We start from the raw sequence: 24,244 nt of genomic DNA, 5'->3' as shown, positions 1-24,244 counted from the left end.
GTGCTGGTGTGGAGGGTCACTGAGGCATCCCCCTGTGAGGATGAGCCTGGAGGAGCAGGAGCTGTGTGTCAGGAGTGATAGTCAGACTGGGCAGAATTTTTTTATAATATATAATTGTGACAGATAATGTTTATTTTAAGCAATTTTTATATTTATTGATTTAAACTTTCAGAGTTGCACAACAATCTGGGTTTTAAGCATTTCATTCCAATTTAAATTGTCACGGTTGTGGGAAATTATGGGGGGATCAGACAATATTTTGGTCAGACCAGAACTATTTAATGACACTAGACACTGAGATTCAAAAAGTTGAAGCTTTATAATGCTTAAAATTGTCTGTGAGCAGGTAAGTCTCCTCCCTCCCCCAGCAGCTCCCCCAGGGCTATAACCCAGTGCTTCCCCCACCCCCATAGGGACGGAGGCTGAAAGTCCATCTGATGGCGGATCAGGGGCCTGTGGAATGTGCTGGGATCTCAGCCTGGGCCCTAGTGGGGCAGGTGACCCTGTAACACAACCACACCCAGCAAGCCCTGCACCCATTTCCTCCCTTTTTGTTAGTCCCAGCAGAGAGACTAGGGACTGCAGGGAGACCAAGCTCCTGTCCCCCAGGTGAGGGCTGGGGCCCAATGGCCGAGGGCAGCGGGGCTGCGGGGAGCTCGCATTAGGGGATGCAGGGCACATGGTGTGGGATAAACAGAGACCTCTCAGGCCAGTTGCCCATAGCGGCTGCAGGAGGGGATGTGGGGACAGACTGAGGAGGCCTGGGGAAGTCTGGGAAGGCCTGGGACAGTCTGGGAAGCTGCCTTTGGGGACAAGGAGAGGGAATTCAGCTGTGGAGCCGTGCTGCCCAGAGATGCTGCTGCGAATGCAGCTAGTTACCCGAGTCCAGTGTTGCAGCAGTTTAACAAGGTGGTTAATAGAGACGTTGCGGCTCAGCCGAGTATAAGAGGTGCAGCTTCACCCTGGCCACACCCCTCTATCCCTTTCCATCCCTCCCTCCTCCAGCCTGTCCATGCCCCAACCCCACTCCCTTCTGCCCCTCCCAGGAGCACTCCCTGTGTCTGCAACTGCTGGAGAGGAGGCACAGACAGCCATGCTAGCCGGCAAAGGAGCCAGAGCACAATGATGGGCTGGGTCCAAATGTCAAGTATCTCTTTTGATTTAGGGTCCAAATTTGGGTACTGACCTAAGTGCTGAGGGGCTGGTTCTCCAAGGGCTGGGCACCCACAACACCCACTGTCTCCGGCTGCAGCTGCGAATGCAGATCGACCACGTGCCCTGAAGTCCTGTATTTCAAGGAGATAAACCAAGACACCCACAATTAGGCCACTGTTGTAAATTTAGGCCTTACCGACTTGCCCATTAACAGCAGGACATGGGCTAAGTCTCATTGTCAGTCACTCTTTATACTTGGTCACTGCTTGGTCCCATGATTGTAAGCAGCATAGGTGCTGACCCCATGGGTGCTCCGGAGCTCCAACCCCTGTGGAAAAAATATAGGGGGAGCTGAGCACCCACCAGCCACAGCTGTTCTGCGGGCTGCCAATGAGCTGTTTGGTGGCTAGGGGAGGTGCCTGGGGGAGGGCGGAGAGTAGCGACCTGCAGATTGGCTATGGTTTCGGAGAGGGGTTGGAGCAGGGGCAGGAAGAGGCAGACAGAGGGCAAGGCCTTAGGGGAGGAGGTGGAGTGGGGTCAGGAAGAGGTGGAGTGAGAGCAGGGCCTCAGGGGACGGGCATAGTGCGGGCGGGGCCTGAGGGCAGAGCAGGGGTGGAGCCCTCCAGGGAAAAATAAAAGTCAGTGACTATGGTAAGCAGAGACCTAGCAGTGAAAGGCCCATATTATATCCCAGTGTCTACAGGCAGCCAATCCCCCAGGGATGTAACGAGTTCATAATCTTTCCCCTGGGATGGGTAAATCCACCGTTTTGTTCACAGGGCGAGAACCTCAAGGTTAACTTGAACAAAGTGAAAGTAGCCAAAATGTGGCTCCTGTCCACACTGTGCTGAGGGGAGACGTGGCTTTCACCTGGTGTCCAACCCCTGCCCAGTCTCAAGAAGTGTGAGAGGGAGTGAGAAGGAGCCACATGTCTGGTCGAGGTGCCTCTGATGTCCTAGAAGGGAAAAAGAGAGAAAAGAATGCTCGGACTAATAGGTCACACAATGGGATGGGGCTGTCGGAGTCTGGGATACAGGGCGATTGCTCTGTGCATGGTAAGTTTAGATCCTCTCCTATCCAACCCCGCCCCGCTCCCTGCCCATTGATTGCCCCCCAGATCTCCCACCTCCTATCCACTCCCCCTGCACCCTGACTTCCCCCCGGGACCCCTGCCCCTATCCAACCCCCCTGCTCCCTACCCACTGACCACCCTCTGGTACCCCCACCCCTTCCACCCTTCCCCTACTCCCTGAATGCTCCCCGGAACCCCCAACCAACCCCCTGCTTCTTGACCACACCCTGGAAGGGACCCCTGCCGTCATCCAACTATCCAGATTTCATTTCTGGTTTTCATATTGCAATTTTAGTTTTTCCAGTTCCTGTTCCAAATTTTCATTTTCATATTCACAGGCATTGTGCTTTTCTGTGAGCTTATTTACAGCCTGAGACATAGCACAGATGACTCGTGCTGCTGTTTGGACTTTCTTGGGAGAATAGCCCTGTTGATTCCCCAACAACAAGTTGTCCAAACCTTTCTTCTGCAGTGTAGAGACTGCAGCAGTCACACATGGATCAGACCCCAAGCTTTTAAACACCTGTCTTAACAAGCACCCATTAACCATAGCTGGAGGCTTCGGGGTGTCCCCCTTGTCCTCCAGAGTAAACCCGGCTTGCTTGCACTTGTAGAACATCATAGACTTGAAGATAGCACCAATTCAACTCCACGTGCCTGTGTATTTCCCTCTCTCCCAATAATCTGTAATCAATCTGATCCCAATCTGATCCAATCCTCGTTTCCTGGCCACAGAGTCTAATATCTTAAGACAATATTTTAGCTTATCCAACCAGTTTAGAAACAGTTAACTTATTCACTGACATGGTAACCATCCTCTGCTACCAAATGTTGAGATGGCTCTTTAACAGCTCACAGCTGGGCAGAATGTTTCTCGGTACCAATCAACAAGTCAGATTCAGTAGACTCCATGCACAACAGTTTATTTAAGAAAACCTTATACTGCTTCTGGAATTCAATCTAATTCATGTCTCCCTAGTGAGCCTCAATTCCCCAAGCATAAACTCTCAATATTTATGCTGGCCCCACATGGTATTCTGATTGGCTAGCGAAGCATGTATAGCTATCGATCTAGATGAGGATTTCTCTCTTTCATTGTCTTCTATTCACAGTCACCTGGTCTATCAAGGATTCCCCCGAGGCAGTGGTTTTCAAAGGACTCATATGCCCTGTGGACATTTTATTACTAATTTTCTCCTAATTAATACTTTGGAAGGGACTGCTGAAGGGGCACCCACCAGACATTACCCCACGTTTACACTCTCATCAATCATTCACTCAAGCTGTCAGCGCGATGCCTTCCAAAGGGGTCATTTTGCCCCAGGTCAGCTTGTGCCAAGATCACTGATCTTGTGATTATACATTTTCTTTACCTAGTGAGCCGGCATATTGACTGACAAAGGTCAGTAACAGAACAGACACGCAGAATAAAAAATTTCCACAGTAACCATGTGATGCTCAGAAGGCCCTGCTCCCAGAATCCTCTAGCAAATTCTAACATGTCAAGCTGTACCACATTCATGTTCACCACATTAATTAATAAGAAGCGCAGTAATTCATAATAATTCAGCACCGCCCCAACACCCCGGACAGTGAATCTCCTTGTTTCCCCGCCCCCCCGTCTCAGCGCGAGGGAGCCGTGCTTCTGCTTCAATGGTTGTCAGTTCCCTGTCACCCCCGGCCTTTTACCTCCCCACATGAACTCATCAGGGCTCTGCCAGTCCTTACTTTGCCTTACAGATTAACACTAGGCGCAACCTCGTCTCCAGCCCCTGACGTGTCCTTCTGTAGTGTCCAGCCCCTCTCCACTGGACACTCCGAAATTCCCAGGTAAGCCGTCGGGACAACACCAGCTTGTTTGATTCAACTGAGGATCAGCACCAATAGAACATCACAGCACCGAGATATATATTTTAGTGAAAACAAACAAGAGTTTATTAGTTCAGATTGAAGAGATAGTGAGCGAAGCAATAAGACCAACAGTTACACACCAAACACCAGGTATAACAGGATTCAGATAGGCTGAGATTAACTTTTACAGGTAAAATCCATGGTTAAAGCATTCTCCCAGGGTCACCAGCCATCATTGGTGAAATCCCCCTTTTCATGAATGCAAAGTGTTCTCTCCTTTTGACTTCCTGAAGGATTGCAGGGTGCTGTTCTTGTCCCCTAGTTGTAGTCCAGTAAACCGCTGAAGTGCCCCGCCCCCTACCATTGTGTGTTCTCCAGTGTGCTCTCTCTGTTAGTCCTATATGCCAGTGGCTCTCAGCCTTTCCCCACCACTGCGCCCCTCTCAGGAGTCTGATCTGTCTTGCCTCCTTGGCTCACTTAAAAATGACTCATTTCCAAAATCCAACAAAAAAGTACAAAAGTGTCACAGCCACTAGTACTGAAAAATTGCTGCCTTTCTCTTTCTTACCATATAATTTTAACAAAGAAATCAATTGGAACTAGGGATTTCAAATTATTAAAAAAATTAATCCTGATTAATCACATGATTATTTGAACTCCTAAACAATAATAGAATACTATTTCTCTAAATATTTTTGGATGTTGTCTCCATTTTGAAATATATTATTTCAATTACAACACAGAATACAAAGTGTACAGTGCTCACTTTATTTTTTATTACCAGTATTTGCACTGTGAACACCCCCCCCCAAAGGAAATAGTATTTTTCAATTCCCCTATTACAAGTACTGTAGCCCAGTCCCTTTATCATGAAAGTTGAAATTCCAATCGTAGAATTATGTAAAAAATACCTGAATTCAAAAATAAAACAATGTAAAATTTCAGAGCCTGTAAGTCCACTCAGTGCTATTTCTTCTTCTGCCAATCGCTCAGACAAACAAGTTTGTTTCCATTTGCAGGAGATAATGCTGCAAGTGAGAAGAGGCAATCTTATGACACTGTTGCAGCCGGAGTCAAAAGAGATTTACATGCCAGATGCGCTAAGGATCCCTCTGTCCCTTCATGCTTCAACCACCATTGCTTAGCCTCCCTTCCCCCGGCCTGCTATACCTGCTGCCCATGCTCAGACCAGAGCTGATTATTCTTCAGCTTTTTAGCCTTTTCTAGGGCCTTTGGGGAAAAAATTTCATGTGCCAGTAGGCTTGCCAACTCTCCTGGATCATACACCATTTGTGGCAATGGCGCCTAGTCCGGGAGAGTTGGAAATCTTATCTATCAGGGAAATCCTCTCTGGCTGGCATTTCCCATTTGCCTGCCTCCTGCCGTAGGAGAGTCAATTGGCATTTATTTATTTTTTGAGCTTCTCCCACAGACATAGCAGCTATCGCCCATTGGGGTGGATTAATTAACTCTCCCGCAGGTGCAGTACAGAAAACTGTTCCCTGTAAGGATGTGCTACTTATGGTGGACTGAGCATGCTCAGTAACATCTGCTGAAGTCACTGCCCTTACTAAGCATGGGATTGTGCTGACTGCTTTTTAAAGGGGTTAAAAAGGGCCAAAGGGGACAAATCGGAGAAGGGGGGACAGCCAGGGTCTGAGCAGGGGGCAAAAATTGACTGGTCGGGGGGGGGGGGGCGGGCAGCTGACAAACACCTGCCAGGAATGGTCTAGATAATACTTAGTTCTGCCATGAGTGCAGGGAACAAGAAAAAAGTGCAGGGGACAAACTGTTATCTGTAGTCATTTGCTACACCAGAGAGCAGATTTTTTTACAATAGCCATTTCTTATAAACCAGTTACAGATCAGCAACTGGTACAGGTAGCACATTCCTACAGGGAAGTTTCCTATCTCCCATTGTGTGCAGAGGAGGGGGGAAGCCAACCCATGCTGCACTGGGGGCTGGGACAGCCACACCTGGGATGGGGTGGGGGGGGGGAAGAAGTGGAGAGCTGAAAGAGGGCTGAAGAGGGGAAGGGTGTGTGTAGATAAGGTTGTATTGAGGGGGGATGAGGGATGGATCGGGGTAGATGCAGTGGGCAAGGCGGGGTGCTGCAGGACAGATGGGGCAATGCAGGGGAATCAGGGAAGACTTATGGGGTGGATGGGACCAGGGCTACAAGAGAGGGAAACTCTAAGTGAGGGGGTCCCTGCAAAGGAAAGAGGGGATGTGGGGAGGGGAGGCTGTGAGAGCAAGAGCGGATTGGCTGGGGAAGGGAGGGAAAGAGGGTAGGGGTCGGGGAGAAGAAGAGGGAAAGTTACAATGGCAACTCCCCCACCCCATGGGGCAGAAGAGGGGGAGGGGCTGCCCCACCCAGCAGCCAGAGGGGAATTCTTTTACTGGAAATAGGGAAGCTTTGGGGGTTTGCAGAGGATTCTGCCTAAGAGCTCAGAAGCTACAAGGCAGGTGTCCAGACTAGGGATGAAAATAGCATGTAAAAAGTAACTGTTTCAACTATTAAAATTCTACTGGTTACATGTTAAGGAGTTCACAACATGGGGATCTGCCCAGCATCCCAGCTGCCACCATGACTGGTTTAGCCTAGCAAAGCACAGGGGGAGAGGCTGGAATTGCTCTGGGCCCAGTGGAACACTTTTTAGAGTAGGGGTGTGGTGCCCCCCCTTATCCCTGTCTGCGCCCCCCCCACCTCACCCCCTTGAGGTAGGGCTGGGAGCAGGGCTATGGCTCCAGGAGGGAGGATTCCGGATGCAGAGAGGGGTAAGGGGTGCGAGGCAGGACGTGGAAGTTGATTAAGTCATCCCCGTTGTACTGGCGTTTCCCCCACCCCCCGGGGATGTCCCAGTCCATGGCCTGCACCCCGTGGAACCCTGGGAGAAGGCAGGGACAGAACTAGGTCAGCAGCCAGAAGTGCTCAAAGATCATGAGTTTACCACTCCCTGTCCCCCCAATCAGCTTACAGAGATTACTAAATTTGGGGGCTTTTTATTTGTCCTCTGGATTTGCACCTTTCTGGGGACACTGGGAAGAAAGGTCCTGTCACCTAGAGCCTGCGGGCGTGTGGCCACTGCCAGAGCACCTGTCTGACCCGCAGCATCCCTGCAGCACAGACAGGGCCTGGCCAGGAGGCCTGGAAAGTGGGAGGGACAGACTGTGAACTGCCCTGGCATTCCAGAGAAGCTGTTTGTGCTTCCCGCCCCCGACCACAGAGTGGGGTGAAGTGTTTTCCATTCGCCTTTCCCATTGTTTCCTGATTTCTTTTATTAGCTGTTGTGTTGTAAATTGCATTTGTTCTGAACTATAGACAATGGCCAGGGAAGCATCCCGAGAGGAGAAAGTACCTGGAGTGGGGACGCTCTAGCCCGTGTTCTGAGTGGTCACAACCAGGTTGGGGGACGAGCCCCTCAGGAAGCCTGGGCCCAGCCTTGTCGGGGTTATAAGGACTTTGCCACACAGGAGAGTGGAAGGGGAGCCCTCCAGGTGAGGCAGGCTCTGGGTGAAGGAAGCGAGGACTCAGATCCTTCTGCTATTTGATTCCACCGGGGGCGGGGGTGTTTAAGTCAGGAAAGTTCCCCCCAATAGCAGTACCATTTACCTGCTTACCTCTGCGCATGTTTACTGGTTTCCCCTAAAGTTCATTAAGTATTTTAGGAAAACGTGTCAGCGGCCACCAGTGAGAGTTGCTGGCCGCACTGTGAGGCCACCAAAAATTTGTTCGTGAGAACCCCTGGACTAGGTGCTGTGAAAGTGAAATGAATTATATTAAAGAAATAGAATGAATTAAAGAATGCTGTATGTACCTTTAAGTAGAAATGAGAAATGCTGCAAGCCAGGGGGGCAGGAAAGCAGACATTAATTACCTGCTTAATGAATTGCCCCACTTAAGGGCAATTGGTGAAGCATTAGTCTTAGATCGATAAGAGTTAATAAGGAAGCAAGATATGCATATTGTGCTCCATGCTTATCTTGCTATTTTGCTCTTTCTGTCCCTTTTAGTTCGCACCCTTTTATCTGTATAAATAAGACTGTTTGAATCTTGCATAGAGGCTCACATTATCTGAATGTATTAGCAGAGCGCTGTGCTAATAAACAGAGTGGTCTTGACAAAATTGTGAGTCCTGATTCTAACTTTGACAATTTGGAGGTTCCACCGAGATGGCAACCGTCTTCACTGGGGCTGTGTGATTCCTGACCGTTTTTGTAGGACGACCGTGGTAGCCAGCACCTGGGCATTTGGCCCGAGAGGTCCTCCTCCTGAACGGAAGGGCGCACAACCACAGTGAGGTCTACGCCATTGAACCTTTTGGTTCCCACTCTGTTCTGGTAGGGATCCCAGGATCTGACATCAGGAATCTGGTCAGGTAATTATTTTTTGAGTAATGGTACCATTGAGGCAGTAGCCTGTGGGCTCCTTTTGTGTGTTGCACCGGGCATCGCTCTGACGAACCCGAATTTCCTTCTTGTGTGATTGGTGTGTGTGTAAAGTCCTCCTGTATGGGTAACCAGACGTCTAAGTCGGGACAGTTCCCTAAAGGAACGCCGGCTTATTTTATGTATTTTAGGAAGGGTCCGGACTCCTGTAAATTTCTGGAAAAATGGTCTAGGCTAACTCAGGGAGATCCCAAAACTCAGTGGCCACTGTTAGGATCTTGGGACAAGGACCGAGTAGATGTCTTAAAAGACAAACTCGGCCAATCTAAAACTAAATTGGCCAGAGGAGAGGTTGATTGTTTCATGCAGTGGTGGGAAGAGGCAAATCGTAGGTGGACAGAATCGAAACTCGCCTCTCTCAAAGATTCAAATGATAAGTTAAAAGCTTTATTGAAAACCTCCTCTCCCACCACCAGACCGAGCGCTCCCCTTTACCCTGTTCTCCGAGCAGATCCCCCTTCATACTCCTGTCTCTCTGTGAAAAAAGATGAAGAAAACTCCTTGTTAGATTCTGGGGATGATGATGAGGAAGACGCATTAATTGGCTTGGCAGCCTTGCGTCGGATCAATAGACCGTCACCAGATTCCCCAGCTCAGGAACAACTGTCACCAGATTCCCCAACTCAGGAACAATTTCCAGAGATCTCCAGTTCAGACCCATCCGGATCGTCCGATACCACCCAGGCCCATTCCTCTGATCCCGCTCTGCCCCGTAAAAGCTTTCGCTTGGGCCTTAAAAATATCCAGGCTCCCCTCCGAATCCTGCATACTGGGGGCCAAGACGGGGGTCCCACTTGGAGCTATAAACCCTGGACTCGTACAGAGCTCCTTTCAGTTGTAAAAGGCTTTCCAAAGCCCCGGAAAAATCCTACCAAATTCGCAGAGGAATTTTTGTTAGTATGTGACACCTATGAACCCTCTGAGGCAGACCTCCTGCAGCTGTGCAAGCTACTTACCCCTAGTGAGCATGAAAAATGGCTCACAGCAGCAGATTGGCTCACTGCTGACCGCCAGTCTACTTTACCAGACACTGGTCCTAATGCTGAATACCGGAAAAGGTGTAAGGAGCGAGCTAAAAATCTATTTGAAGCCATCCCTCGGGTATGGACTCCTAAAACCAACTGGACGGCCATAAACGGCTGTAAGCAACGACAGGGAGAAAACCCGGGCGACTATCGCTCCCGGTTAACTGACATTTTTCTGCAACATTCTGGTATACAGCAACTGGATAAAAATGGACAGGGTGCCCTGGCTAATGCGTTTGTTAATGGCCTCCTACCTGCTGTTGGTAATATGCTAAAACGAATAAGTGTTGGGTGGGAGACCAAAACCATGGACAAATTGCGAACAGTGGCAGAGCACTGCCAACGTACTTTAAAAGGAAAGGAGGAACAATCAGCTCAACAGTTAATGGCCCTGCAAATACAGCATTATTCAGGGCAGGGCAAACAGTACCGGGGACGGGGAAAATACCAGGGACGGGGACGTGGTCGAGGGAGGGGCCGAGGAACTGAATTTTCTGGTTATGGGGATGTTTGTAATCACTGTAAGCAGCCCGGACATTGGAAGAACGAATGTCCGAGCCGGCCTAATAACTCTGTAAATAACCAGCTAGACCCCCTGCCGGCACAGCCAGTCAGTCCCCAGCCTTACTTTGTCCCACAGCAATGACGGGACGCCGGGGAACCTCAGGAAATTTTAGCTCCTTTACTACCTCTCACTCCCACGGGTGAGTGTGTGTTAACTATCAATGATTTGTCTCTCCCTTTCCTTGTTGATACGGGAGCTTCGCTCTCTGCAGTTCGTACTACTGACCTGCCTGCGGTTCCCTGCTCCGGAAAGACAGTGTCTGCTGTGGGCATTTCGGGAATCCCAACCCCTTATCCCCTTTCAAAACCTCTACCGGTCCAGGTTGGTCCCCTATCCGCAGATCATGCCTTCCTTCTCTCTGACTCCACTCCAGTAAACCTTTTGGGTCGAGATCTGTTATGTAAACTTGGCTGCACCATATACTGTTCCCCGCATGGTGTCTATTTGCAAATTCCCCAGTCCTCTCTGAGTGATTCTGTGGCCTCCCTGCTGTCTGAAACCCCCCTTTCCACCCCAATCCCTTGTTGCCCACTGGTCCCGTCCCTTGAACACCTAATTTCGCAGGTCCCATCTTCTCTGTGGCCAACCCATCCCTCTGAGGTGGGCCACCTAAATACTGACCCCGTCTGCATTACTGTTGACTCCTCCAAACCCCTGCCTGGCCTGTCTCAATACCCTTTAAACCCCGAAGCCGAGGCTGGCATTGCTCCGGTCATGACCGCCCTGCGGGAGCAAGGCATTATTGTTCCCTGCTCCAGTCCCTGTAACACCCCTATCCTCCCAGTTCGAAAAGCTGATGGCAAATCATGGCGATTTGTTCAGGACCTTCGAGCCATTAATCGTATTGTCATACCTGCCTTTCCTGTTGTCCCTCACCCAGCAACGATTCTGGCTTCTATCCCACCAGATGCAACTCATTTTACTGTTGTTGATTTGTGTTCTGCTTTCTTTTCTGTTCCGGTTCACCCTGACTCCCAGTACCTCTTTGCCTTTTCTTACAAGGGACAGCTATATACATGGACTACGCTTCCCCAGGGGTATACTGAAAGCCCATCTTACTTTTCCCAGGCACTAGCCCGAGACCTAGCTGACCTTGTTTTCCCATCCAGGTCCACTCTAGTCCAATATGTAGATGATCTACTCCTCTGTTCCCCCTCGTTATCTGCCTCAAAAACTGATTCTTTACTGCTCCTTACTGCCCTAGCAAAAAAAAGGTCACAAGGCTTCTCGCTCTAAACTACAGCTCTGTCAAGCCTCTGTCACATACCTTGGTTTTCTCCTCTCCCAGGGTTCCCGTACACTTTCTCCCGTCCGCGTCCGGGCTATCCTTAGCTTTCCCCGACCCCGCTCCCCACGCCAGGTCCGAAAGTTTTTGGGCATGGCTGGATTTTGCAGGCAATGGATTCCCCAGTATGCCTCCCTTGCAAAACCTCTCCAGGAACTCACTCGACTCTCTGTGCCTGACCCCATGCCATGGCCCCCTGAAGCAGACTCTGCCTTTGTTTCCCTCAAACAGGGTTTGGCTTCTGCCCCCGCTTTAGGGCTGCCTGACTACTCTAAGCCTTTTACCCTTTTCTGCCATGAACAATCTGGGTGTGCACTTGGAGTTCTCACTCAGGTGCACGGAGGCAAGAACCGCCCAGTGGCTTACTTCTCTGCCACTTTGGACCCTGTGGCCCAAGGCTTACCCCCCTGCCTGTGTGCTGTGGCTGCCGCAGCGCGCCTAGTCGAAATGTCTGAATCCCTTGTCCTTCGCTCTTCCCTTACCCTCATGGTCCCTCACTCTGTGGAAACCAGGGCCGGCTCTAGCTTTTTTGCTGCCCCAAGCAGCAAAAAAAAGCGGCGCCCCCCGAGACCCTCCTGCCGAGCGCCACCAGAACCCACCCCAGCGCCGAGCCCCGCGCCCCCCCCCCGCCGAGCACCGCAGCCCGCCCCCCCGTGCCGAGCGCCGCCGGAACCCCCCCCAGCGCCGAGCCCCGCGCTGCCCCCCCCCGCCGAGCGCCGCCGGAACTCCCCCCAGAGTGCCCCCCGCCCCCCCGCCGAGCGCTGCGCCACCGGAGCCCCCCCTGCGGAATGCCGCGCCGCGCTCCCCCCGCTGCCCCTTACCAGGTGCCGCCCCAAGCATGTGCTTGGGTGCCTGGTGCCTGGAGCCGGCCCTGGTGGAAACCCTGCTGTTACAATGCAACACAGGCCACCTCTCCTCCGCTCGCCTTACCAGGTATGAACTTTTACTGCTGTCAGCTTCGTATATTACCGTGAAGCGTTGTTCTCAGTTAAACCCTGCCACTCTCCTTCCTTTGTCTGATGACGGTGATCCCCACGACTGCCTTGCAACTGTTTCTGCTGTCACCGTCCCGCGCCCTGACCTCTCTGATGCCCCTCTCCCTAACTCTGACCTTGTTTTGTTTACTGATGGTTCCTGTTTTCGAGACAACCAAGGTTGTCTCCTTGCAGGGTACGCTGTAGTGTCCCTCGCTAAGACCCTAGAAGCTGCGCCTTTACCTTCTCTAACCTCAGCACAAGTTGCCGAATTGGTTGCCCTCACCCGTGCCTGCTTTTTGGCAGAGGGACGCTCCGCCACTATTTACACTGACTCCCGCTATGCTTTTGGGGTTGTACATGACTTTGGCACCCTCTGGCAAGCTAGGGGTTTCCTTACTTCTGCCGGTACCCCTATTAAGAATGGCCCCTACATCGCTGCTCTCTTGTATGCAGTTTTACTTCCGTCTGCCCTAGCTATTGTTAAGTGCCCTGGCCACTCGATGGCAGATACTGATGTTGCTAAGGGTAACGCATTTGCTGACACCTCTGCTAAACATGCTGCTGCCATAGAACCTTCCCCAGATGCATTTCTAGGTTCCCTTTCTGTTTCTATACCACCGCCGTCCCTCACTAACCTCACCCTGCTCCAAGACTCTGCCCCAGAAGTCGAAAAAGACTCCTGGATTGCCCAGGGTTGCTCTCTATATCCTGATTCCCTTTGGCGTTCGCCTACTGGTGCCTTTGTGGCCCCCTTTTCACTCTACCCGTCGCTGGCCGACCTGCTACACGGTGTTTCGCAAGTCGGAAAGGAGGGGATGGTCTCTGCTGTAACTAAGGCAGGATGGTGGGCCCCCCATTTCAGCTCTTTTGCAGCCCGCCACTGTGCTGCCTGTACCACTTGCCAAAGCCATAATATTGGTAAACCTGTAAAAGTGGCTCAGGGATTCCGGGGCCTGCCCCAGGCACCATTCTTGCATTGGCAACTTGATTTTGTACAAATGCCTAAGTGTCAACGATATGAATTTATTTTGGTTATGGTATGTTTATTTTCTGGTTGGATTGAAGCCTTTCCTTGTCGCAAGGCTGACTCACTGTCTGTTGCTAAATGTTTGTTAAATCATATTATGCCTGCCAAGGGAATTCCTGCCACTCTGTCCAGTGACCGGGGTACACATTTTACCGGACAACTTGTTCAACACCTGGATCGTATATTACATATCACACACCTGCTGCACTGTCCCTACCACCCACAAAGTGCAGGTGCTGTGGAAAGGCAAAATGGTGTACTTAAGAATAAGCTTGCTAAGATCTGTGACTCCACAGGGTTAAGCTGGCCAGCAGCTTTACCACTAGCCCTTATGGAAATGCGATCCACTCCATCCCAAAGGCATAAATTGAGTCCCTTTGAAATTGTCATGGGACGCCCCATGCGAGCTATGGCTACCATTACTCCAGTCCCAGACTTGAACTTGAGTCACAGTACGCTCCTTCAATATTGCAAGGGATTAATGCAAGCTGTAAGTCACTTCCATTCACAGGTTCGAGCCGCCTGGCCAACAGAACCCACCTCTGACGCTTGCCACGACCTCGAGCCAGGTGACTGGGTCTACGTACGGCACCATCATCGAAAACACACCTTGGAACCCCGGTGGAAGGGTCCTCATCAGGTACTGCTTACTACCCAGACAGCTGGTAAACTATCTGGCATTGCAGCGTGGATACATGCTTCGCAGTGTAAGAAGACACCCTCCCCGGCAAACCAATCACCACCTCAGAACTGCGCAGAGTCAATTTTGACTCCGGAAGAAGACGTAGAGGAACAGCCTGCAATACCTTACCATCTACGCTCTCGTAAGGGTTCCTAGAAGCAGACGACGACCTAAAGCAAGGCCCGAGAAGGAGCAGTAGTGAGCCTAGCGCCTGCTGCCTGGTGGACGTAAAACTGTAACTGCGGTTCCCTCAGTTGAGGTTGTCAGAACCAGAAGGGCCTTGCCTCCAACATGCACCTCTGGTGGCGCCTGTTCCTTGGCTGCTGGTGTCTTAAGGTCTGGGAAGTCCACAATGACAATTCTTTTATCCAGCAGCAAGTGTGGATAGCTCAGACTCTTAATATTTCTAATTGCTGGGTCTGCAGCCACCTCCCAGCCCACTCTCAAGCTGGTGTTCCTGTCCTGGCAATCCCACTCAATTCCCCAGACCTCACTGGAGGACCTCGTCCGTTTAACAAAACATGGAACAATAATGACACTTGGGAAGCAGTGGGAATAAATGTATCTAAATGGATAAGTGTGGTGGAGGGAAAAGGTCATTGGTGTTGGGTGTGTAATGGGCCAGGGCTGGATCTGGGAAAAAGTCATTGCCTTCAGCATATTGTGGCCAACGGTGTATGGGATTATTCGAACAAAACTAAAGAGTGGCGGGCAGGGTATGGGGATATGAATTTTTTCTCAACCTGGGATCAAACAGAAAAATCAATCTCATGTTCCCCCTACAGTAATCTTAGTGAAAACAATACAATCTTTCAATGCCATGCAAATAACACCACTCCTCGTAAGGAGAATTACCCTGTGCCCTTCGGAGGATATTACTCCTCCTTTGTAGGCACCTATGTGACAAATGGGTGCAACCGACCCTTCCCAGCCACAGGCCTGGTCTACACTAACCCCCCCACTTCGGACTAAGGTACGCAAATTCAGCTACGTTAATAACGTAGCTGAATTCGAAGTACCTTAGTCCGAACTTACCGCGGTCCAGACGCGGCAGGAAGGCTCCCCCATCGATGCTGCGTACTCCGCTCGCCGAGCTGGAGTACCAGCGTCGACGGCGAGCACTTCCGGGATCAATCCGGGGCACTTCCGGGATCGATCCGGGATCGATTTATCGCGTCTTAACCAGACGCGATAAATCAAACTCAGAACATCGATTGCTTACATCCGGACCCGGATGTAAGTGTAGACGTACCCTTAATAGGCCATCAATGGGTTTGTGGGACCAAAGCTTATACTGTGTTACCAGCTAACTGGTCAGGTATCTGTTATCCCGCCCGACTCTTCCCACAATTCCGAGTGCTAGGGTCCTTCCCACGAGAACGCCTTCGTAATTTCAGGTGAAGAAGAAGGGACTTATCAGATGCCCAATGGTATGTAAATAACATAAGCCCCTTGACCTGGGAAGAGGCCATTGGCGGTTCCCTTATCCCACTTGGGGGAGTAATACACCATGGAAAAAGGCTCCTAAGGTTACAAGCAGTAGTTGAAATTATGGCAAATGAAACCGGAGAGAGTTTAAAGACCCTGGCCAAAGAAACAGGGGCGATCCGACAGATGGCCCTCCAAAACCGTCAGGCATTGGACATAGTGCTGGCGGCCAAAGGAGGGACCTGTGCTCTCATTGGAAAAGAATCTTGTGTGTTCATACCTGCCGACACCAATGAGGTAATAGATCGCGCTAGTCACTTAGAACAAATTGCATATCTTCCCCATGAAGAGCCAAGTTCTTTATGGAAGTGGCTAAGTAACCTATTCAATTTCTCTGGCATAGGAAACTGGTTGTTTCAGGGAGCCCTGACTATCCTGTGTGGAATCCTAATGATTTTTGTATGTTTTCAGTTAATCTCCTGTTGTATCCAGAATTGTGTAAGGTATGCCACCCAGGTGACTGCCACAAAACAGAGTGATAATATGATGATGTTAAATATCACTGATGAACGAAGAGATAAAGAACTATTAATATGTGGAACCCAGTAATTGTTGGTCTTTGCGTAAGCCTGACCAAAAGGAGGGATTGTGAAAGTGAAATTAATTATATTAAAGAAATAGAATGAATTAAAGAATGCTGTATGTACCTTTAGGTAGAAATGAGAAATGCTGCAAGCCAGGGGGGCAGGAAAGCAGACATTAATTACCTGCTTAATGAATTGCCCCACTTAAGGGCAATTGGTGAAGCATTAGTCTTAGATCGATAAGAGTTAATAAGGAAGCAAGATATGCATATTGTGCTCCATGCTTATCTTGCTATTTTGCTCTTTCTGTCCCTTTTAGTTCGCACCCTTTTATCTGTATAAATAAGACTGTTTGAATCTTGCATAGAGGCTCACATTATCTGAATGTATTAGCAGAGCGCTGTGCTAATAAACAGAGTGGTCTTGACAAAATTGTGAGTCCTGATTCTAACTTTGACAGTGCTCACGATGGGCCCTTCTGACCTTAAAGTCTGTGAGTCTAGCAGAAGCTGGACACAGAGAGGAGAAGCGCAAGGAGGTCAGTTGATCGCTAGGACCCAGGAGCAGCTGGGAGGCGGCTCTGGGGGGAGCGATCGCTGGGCTCAGGCCCGGCAACAGGAAGTGACTCGCAGCGGTGACTCTGGCTCCCAGCGAGATCCCCGAGCCCCGGCGGCTGGTGCTGGGAGCCCGGAGCCCTGGCTGCAGCCGGGAGAGGGGAATCTCCAGCAGGGCCCTTCCCGCTGCTCCCCTGGAGCCTCTCCCAGGGCAGAGCCCCCAGCCTGGCCAGGGCCCTTCCCGGCCCGGCCCCTGCCCCAGGGGGCCCCGCTCGGAGGGACGGTAAGAGAGACCCGCCCCCCCGTCACACCCGGGCTGCAGGGGGAGGGTTTGGCCCCAGGCTGCTCCCAGTGGAGCTGGCTGCGATTCCCGCCCTGGGTCCGGGAAAGCCGCCGCCAGCTCCAGGTGTGTGCGGGGCGGGGGCAGGATCACGTTACCACCCATCCCCCTCGCCCCCATCTGCTGCTTGTTTCCCTGCCCCTGGCCGCGCTGGTGCGGACGGAGCCTGCAGCTTAGGGAGATCTGAGGGGGCAGAAGGTAGGCAGGGGCCAAACTGAATCCAGGGTGGGGGGCCCAGCTGGGGCCGGGGAAGGAGAGGGGCCTAGGGGCACAATCAGGGCTGGGGGGCAGCACAGGCGCTCGATCTAGGCTGGTGAGGCCCTGCCGCACCCCCTGGCTTGAAGGGGTTTCCATCCTATCCAGGGTTTACAGTTTGGTTCAATGGCTCTCAGTGTCCCCCACTGTACAGAATGTTTCAGCCCCCCTGCCTGGGACTGGGGATAAGAACTGGATACAACTGGTGGGGGGTGAATCTAGGGCTGAGGGAGGCAAGCCCCCCCCCCGACTGTAGGGGCAGGACCGCAGCCTCTGAGCACCCCCAACTTCCCCCCACCTGCTGAGCGTGTGGCCCCAGCCTGAACCCCAGGGGCAGCCTAAGGAGAAGCCTGACCCGCTCCTCATAGGGGCCGTACACCCCACCTCCGCAGTCAGCTGTGACTCTCAGCCGGCTTGGAAAACAGAAGGTTTATTGGTTGATGGGAACACAGCATTGAACAGAGCTTGTTAGCACAGAAATCAGGAGCTTTCAGCAAAGTCCATCTGGGGGGGAATCCAGAGTCCCGAGCCCTGGACTCTCCCCGCTGAGTCCCAAACCAGGGGACTGACCCGCTTCCGGCCCCCCATCCTCAGTGATGTCCGGCTGCCCCTCCTCCGTGCTTTCTCTCTTTCCCAGGAAAACAGGTCTCATGGCCTCCCCCTCTCTCACTGTTCTCCAGCACCTTGGGCTGGCTCCTTGCAGAGGACAGGCTCCGGCCATAGCTTGCCAGGATACAGAATTTTGACCATTCTCTATGCCCAGGCAGCTATTCTGCAGTCACACCTGCCCTCTAGAGGTTTATGCAATGATCACACACCTGTATCCCATCAGCTTGATACTTGAGTAACACATGGGGAAACTGAGGCACACACCCAGTATTCAGAGACAACATTCAGAACATTCCCACTTCATCACACCCCTCTGAGACCAGCCCAGGGGCATTTTCTCCAGTGTCTGGAACCACTCTGACCATACCAGCGCCTGAGGCTCCAGGTGATGGAGAGACCTGGGGAAAGGGCTGGAGTGGGGCAGGGAAATGACTCTGCACAAAGGGCCCCTTTCAGGGACCAGCTGGGGAGTTTGGCCTACAAGGGGAGGGGCTCCCTGTGTCTGTGAGTCCCAGAGCTGCTGCCCTCAGTGACACAGCTGGGTTGAACCCCCGTTACCAGTGTCAGTGGCTGAGCTGCCTAAGGAGAGCAAAGGCCCACGACAATTGGGCAGTCGCCCGTTCTCCCAGGGTGGGGGAAGAAGATAAAAAGGGAGAGTGGAGAGACTTGAAAGGCAGCAGGAGCAAGAAGTGGGAAGGGAGGTTCCCAGCTCCCAGCCCTGCCCAGATCCATTCCCTGCACCCCCGGGGCAGTCAGCTCTCCTGGGAACAAGGGGAGGAGCTGAGAGAGGAAAAGCCAGTTGCTCACTCTGCTGAGCACGGTACGACAGATGACTGAGGGAGACGGGGGAGAGCTAGAGGGGTTACAATACACTGTGGGGCAGTGCCCTAAAGTGACTCCTTTGATTCTATTCTTTTTCCAGCGTTTGGCTCAGAGATGCTGTTCTGGGAAGGTTTAGAAGGGACATGGTGGGTTTAGTTCTTATGGGGGGGCCTGGCCGGGATGGTAATGAACTAACTGGGTTTCTTCCCAGCATGGCAGAGTCCTAGAATCAGAGCGTCTGTCTGCAGGGAGAGAGCCTGGGGGGAATTGGGGGTTGACATGAACTCCAGCCCCTTATGAAACCTGCCCAATCTTCCTGCTCCTCTGACAGGCTGAGGAATCACGTCCACGTTTCACTTCAGATCGTCCGGTCTTCCAGGAGACAGGGCAGGGAAATGGCTGTGATGGAACCATCTCAGGTAGGGGATTTTCAGGGAGCTTTTGGTGGTGGTGGTATTGTAGAGGGGTTAATCACCCGGGATGGGACGGGGTGTGATAAACCTGCTGGAACATGATCAACCGGGGTCTGATTTTCTGAACAGGCCCATTAGTGGGTGGGGGGAGGGGTGAACATTCCCCCATTTCTGAACCAGGAAACACCCCCCTGGGCAGGGCTGGGAAAACTGACCAGACTCCCAGTGCTGGGGCCTGACCCCACTGGCCAGAGGGTGCTGTGAAATACGAAGGGAAGCTGTTGGGATTCCTGTCCCGTCCCCGGCTCAAAGCTCTGCATCCCCTATCAGCCTGTGGCTGGCAGGTGTGTGGGAAATGAGAAGACCCTGCCCTGCTCTGTGTGCTGGGAGGGACAAGGAGCTCTCACCTTCTCCCCACCCCCTGAAGCCTCCTGGCTGCTCTGAGCCGGGTGCTGGGAGGATTCTGCTTCTCTGTCCCTCCTCCCCTGTGACTAGGGGGATTTTGGCTGGGGCAGCAGGTTCTGAGTGGGAATTCTTGTTGTTTCAGATGCCGGTGACCTTCGAGGATGTGGCTGTGTATTTCAGCCAGGGGCAGGGGGCTCTGCTGGACCCTTCTCAGAGAGCCCTCTACAGGGACGTCATGCAGGAGAACTACGAGACGGTGACCTCGCTGGGTAAGGGATTCCCGGCCCCTTGGTTATTTGAACCTGGAGGGATCTGCGTGTCTGACACTTGTCACGTTCTTCTCTCATCACTCTCCAGTGAGACCAGGGAGTCAAACCCTAAGGCACATACTAAATCATCCCCACCCAACCGCGCTAGCTTGCAAGGTGGAGAAGCCGTGTATTGTCCTGTCTGTGTTGTTTCTTGGTCGCAAACAGAATCCCTCTTCTCCCTTCTCCTTGGGAACAGCTCCAGCCCTGTGGAGGGCTCTGGGTTCTGCAGGTTTAGAAATAAGCAGGGGTTTAACACTAGAGCTGGGTGTGCATCACAATTCCCCTCAGCTCCCCAGATGTCTTCCTCCCCCAAGGGGGCTCAGTGACCACGTTCCTGTCCTCTTAGATTCCACATTCCCGAGCATAGGGACAGGTTCCGCTCACGGAATGTCCTTTCTGAGAGACGCTCTCAGTTGTCCGCACACCCTGATCTGGTCTGATTTCACTCCCTGCACAAACAACAAGGAGTCTGGTGGCACCTTAAAGACTAACAGATTTATTTGGGCATAAGCTTTCATGGGTAAAAACCTCACTTCTTCAGATGCATAGAGTGAAAGTTACAGATGCAGGCATTATATACTGAAACAGTTTGTCTCTGTCTGAGGGGTTGGAGCAAATTCGGTTGTATCTTAGGACTTTAAAAGTCACTATCATTGAACAAAAAAACTTCAGAAACAGACTTCAAAGAGAAACAGCAGAACTAAAATTCATTTGCAAATTTAACACCATTAATCTGGGCTTGAACAGGGACTGGGAGTGGCTGGCTCATTACAGAAGCAGCTTTTCCTCTCCTGGAATTGACACCTCCTCATCTATTATTGGGAGTGGACTACATCCACCCTGATTGAATTGACCCTGTCAACACTGGTTCTCCACTTGCGAAGTAACTCCCTTCTCTCCGTGTCTCAGTATATAATGAACAAAATGAGCTCAAACTAGCTACGGGAATAAAGGGAAACAAGAAGACTTTTTATCAATACATTAGAAGCAAGAGGAAGACCAAAGACAGGGTAGGCCCACTGCTTAGTGAAGAGGGAGAAACAGTAACAGGAAACTTGGAAATGGCAGAAATGCTTAATGACTTCTTTGTTTCGGTCTTCACCGAGAAGTCTGAAGGAATGCCTAACATAGTGAATGCTAATGGGAAGGGGGTAGGTTTAGCAGATAAAATAAAAAAAGAACAAGTTAAAAATCACTTAGAAAAGTTAGATGCCTGCAAGTCACCAGGGCCTGATGAAATGCATCCTAGAATGCTCAAGGAGCTAATAGAGAAGGTATCTGAGCCTCTAGCTATTATCTTTGGAAAATCATGGGAGACGGGAGAGATTCCAGAAGACTGGAAAAGGGCAAATATAGTGCCCATCTATAAAAAGGGAAATAAAAACAACCCAGGAAACTACAGACCAGTTAGTTTAACTTCTGTGCCAGGGAAGATAATGGAGCAAGTAATTAAGGAAATCATCTGCAAACACTTGGAAGGTGGTAAGGTGATAGTGAATAGCCAGCATGGATTTGTAAAGAACAAATCATGTCAAACCAATCTGATAGCTTTCTTTGATAGGATAACGAGTCTTGTGGATAAGGGAGAAGCTGTGGATGTGGTATACCTAGACTTTAGTAAGGCATTTGATACGGTCTCGCATGATATTCTTATGGAGAAACTAGGCAAATACAATTTAGATGGGGCTACTATAAGGTGGGTGCAAAACTGGCTGGATAACCGTACTCAGAGAGTTGTTATTAATGGTTCCCAATTCTGCTGGAAAGGCGTAACGAGTGGGGTTCCGCAGGGGTCTGTTTTGGGACCGGCTCTGTTCAATATCTTCATTAACGACTTAGATATTGGCATAGAAAGTACGCTTATTAAGTTTGCGGATGATACCAAACTGGGAGGGATTGCAACTGCTTTGGAGGACAGGGTCATAATTCAAAATGATCTGGACAAATTGGAGAAATGGTCTGAGTTAAACAGGATGAAGTTTAACAAAGACAAATGCAAAGTGCTCCACTTAGGAAGAAAAAATCAGTTTCACACATACAGAATGGGAAGAGACTGTCTAGGAAGGAGTACGGCAGAAAGGGATCTAGGGGTTATAGTGGACCACAAGCTAAATATGAGTCAACAGTGTGATGCTGTTGCAAAAAAAGCAAACATGATTCCGGGATGTATTAACAGGTGTGTTGTGAGCAAGACACGAGAAGTCATTCTTCCGCTCTACTCTGCTCTGGTTAGGCCTCAGTTGGAGTATTGTGTCCAGTTTTGGGCACCGCATTTCAAGAAAGATGTGGAGAAATTGGAAAGGGTCCAGAGAAGAGCAACAAGAATGATTAAAGGTCTTGTGAACATGACCTATGAAGGAAGGCTGAAAGAACTGGGTTTGTTTAGTTTGGAAAAGAGAAGACTGAGAGGGGACATGATAGCAGTTTTCAGGTATCTAAAAGGGTGTCATAAGGAGGAGGGAGAAAACTTGTTCACCTTAGCCTCTAAGGATAGAACAAGAAGCAATGGGCTTAAACTGCAGCAAGGGAGGTATAGGTTGGACATTAGGAAAAAGTTCCTAACTGTCAGGGTGGTTAAACACTGGAATAAATTGCCTAGGGAGGTTGTGGAATCTCCATCTCTGGAGATATTTAAGAGTAGGTTAGATAAATGTCTATCAGGGATGGTCTAGACAGTATTTGGTCCTGCCATGCGGGCAGGGGACTGGACTCGATGACCTCTCGAGGTCCCTTCCAGTCCTAGAATCTATGAATCTATAATGCCTGCATCTGTAACTTTCACTCTATGCATCTGAAGAAGTGAGGTTTTTCCCCACGAAAGCTTATGCCCAAATAAATCTGTTAGTCTTTAAGGTGCCACCAGACTCCTTGTTGTTTTTGTACATACAGACTAACACGGCTATCCCCTGATACTTGACTCCCTGCACAGGATTCCCCATTCCCAAACCTGACCTGATCACTCATCTGGAACAAGGGAAAGAGCCGTGGGTACCCGATCTCCAGGCCTGTGAGGGAAGAGAGATCCCAAGAGGCGCCCACACAGGTGAGGACTGACACACAAACCATCTGGTGAATGAAGGAAAAAGTTGAGAATCCCAAAAATGAGGTATCAGTAAGTGCCCTCAGTTCCTTCCTCATCTCATCCAGGGCAGGGTTGCAGGCAGCAGATATCACTGATATCGCTTTGAATGTGTCCTGTTAACTGCAGGAGTTTCCTTCCCTACTTTCCTTCTCTGTAAAAGTTTGGGTGGGATGTGGAGGCAGAATCCAATTGCTCTGTCTGTGCAGCTTTAGTATGGTGGGTTTTCCCTTGGTGCTATTCCTCTTGATTTCTCCTCAGCACAATGACTCCTGTCTGAATTGTCTCTCTCCCAGCAGGTTACAAGAGAGTGAGTGAGAATAAGGATGGGAATCAACAGCAGGAAGTTTCTGGGCATGGGGAACCACAGGGGACCTTTGTGGGAAGAGCTGAAGAGAAATTTTCCCAGTGCTTGGAACAGGGAGAAGCCTGGGGAAATTGGCAGAGGTCAAAGAGTCTGCTGGGAAAGCCCTTAAGGGAGCAAATGGATGAATTTGTTATATATGGGGAAGGACACAGGAATCCCACAGCCAGGGAGACAACCCCCAAGGAAGACAAACGCTATGAATACCTCAGTTCTGTTACGCTTCAGGCAATAAATACTGGAGAGAAAACACTTCAATGGTTGGACTGTGGGGAAAACTTCAATAAGTGCTCAGATCTTGCTAACCATGGGAGAAGCCACCTGGGAGACAGATCCTCTCAGTACCTGGAGGGCAGGAATTGTTTGATTTGGAAGTCAGCGCTGATTACACATCAGAAAATCCACACAGGGGACAGACCACATCAGTGCTTAGACTGTGGGAAAAGTTTCACCTGGAGATCAGCCCTTGTTAGACATCAGGCAATCCACACCGGAGAGAGACCCCATAAGTGCTTGGACTGTGGGAAAAGTTTCCTATGGAGGTCAGCCCTCGTTAATCATCAGGCAGTCCACACAGGAGAGAGACCCCACAAGTGCTTAGACTGTGGAAAAAGTTTCACATGGAGATCAGTCCTTGTTAGACATCTGGCAATCCACACCGGAGAGAGACCCCATAAGTGCTTGGACTGTGGGAAAAGTTTCATACGGAGGTCAGCCCTTGTTAAACATCAGGCAATCCACACCGGAGAGAGACCCCATAAGTGCTTGGACTGTGCGAAAAGTTTCATACGGAGGTCAGCCCTTGTTAAACATCAGGCAATCCACACCGGAGAGAGACCCCATAAGTGCTTGGACTGTGGGAAAAGTTTCATACGGAGGTCAGCCCTTGTTAAACATCTGGCAATCCACACCGGAGAGAGACCCCATAAGTGCTTGGACTGTGGGAAAAGTTTCATACGGAGGTCAGCCCTTGTTAATCATCAGAGAATCC

The sequence above is a fragment of the Emys orbicularis genome, chromosome 13 (assembly GCF_028017835.1).
Source record: "Emys orbicularis isolate rEmyOrb1 chromosome 13, rEmyOrb1.hap1, whole genome shotgun sequence".
Lineage (NCBI taxonomy): Eukaryota > Metazoa > Chordata > Testudines > Emydidae > Emys > Emys orbicularis.
The sequence above is the reverse complement of the archived record's forward strand: the minus strand, read 5'-3'. Positions refer to the sequence as shown.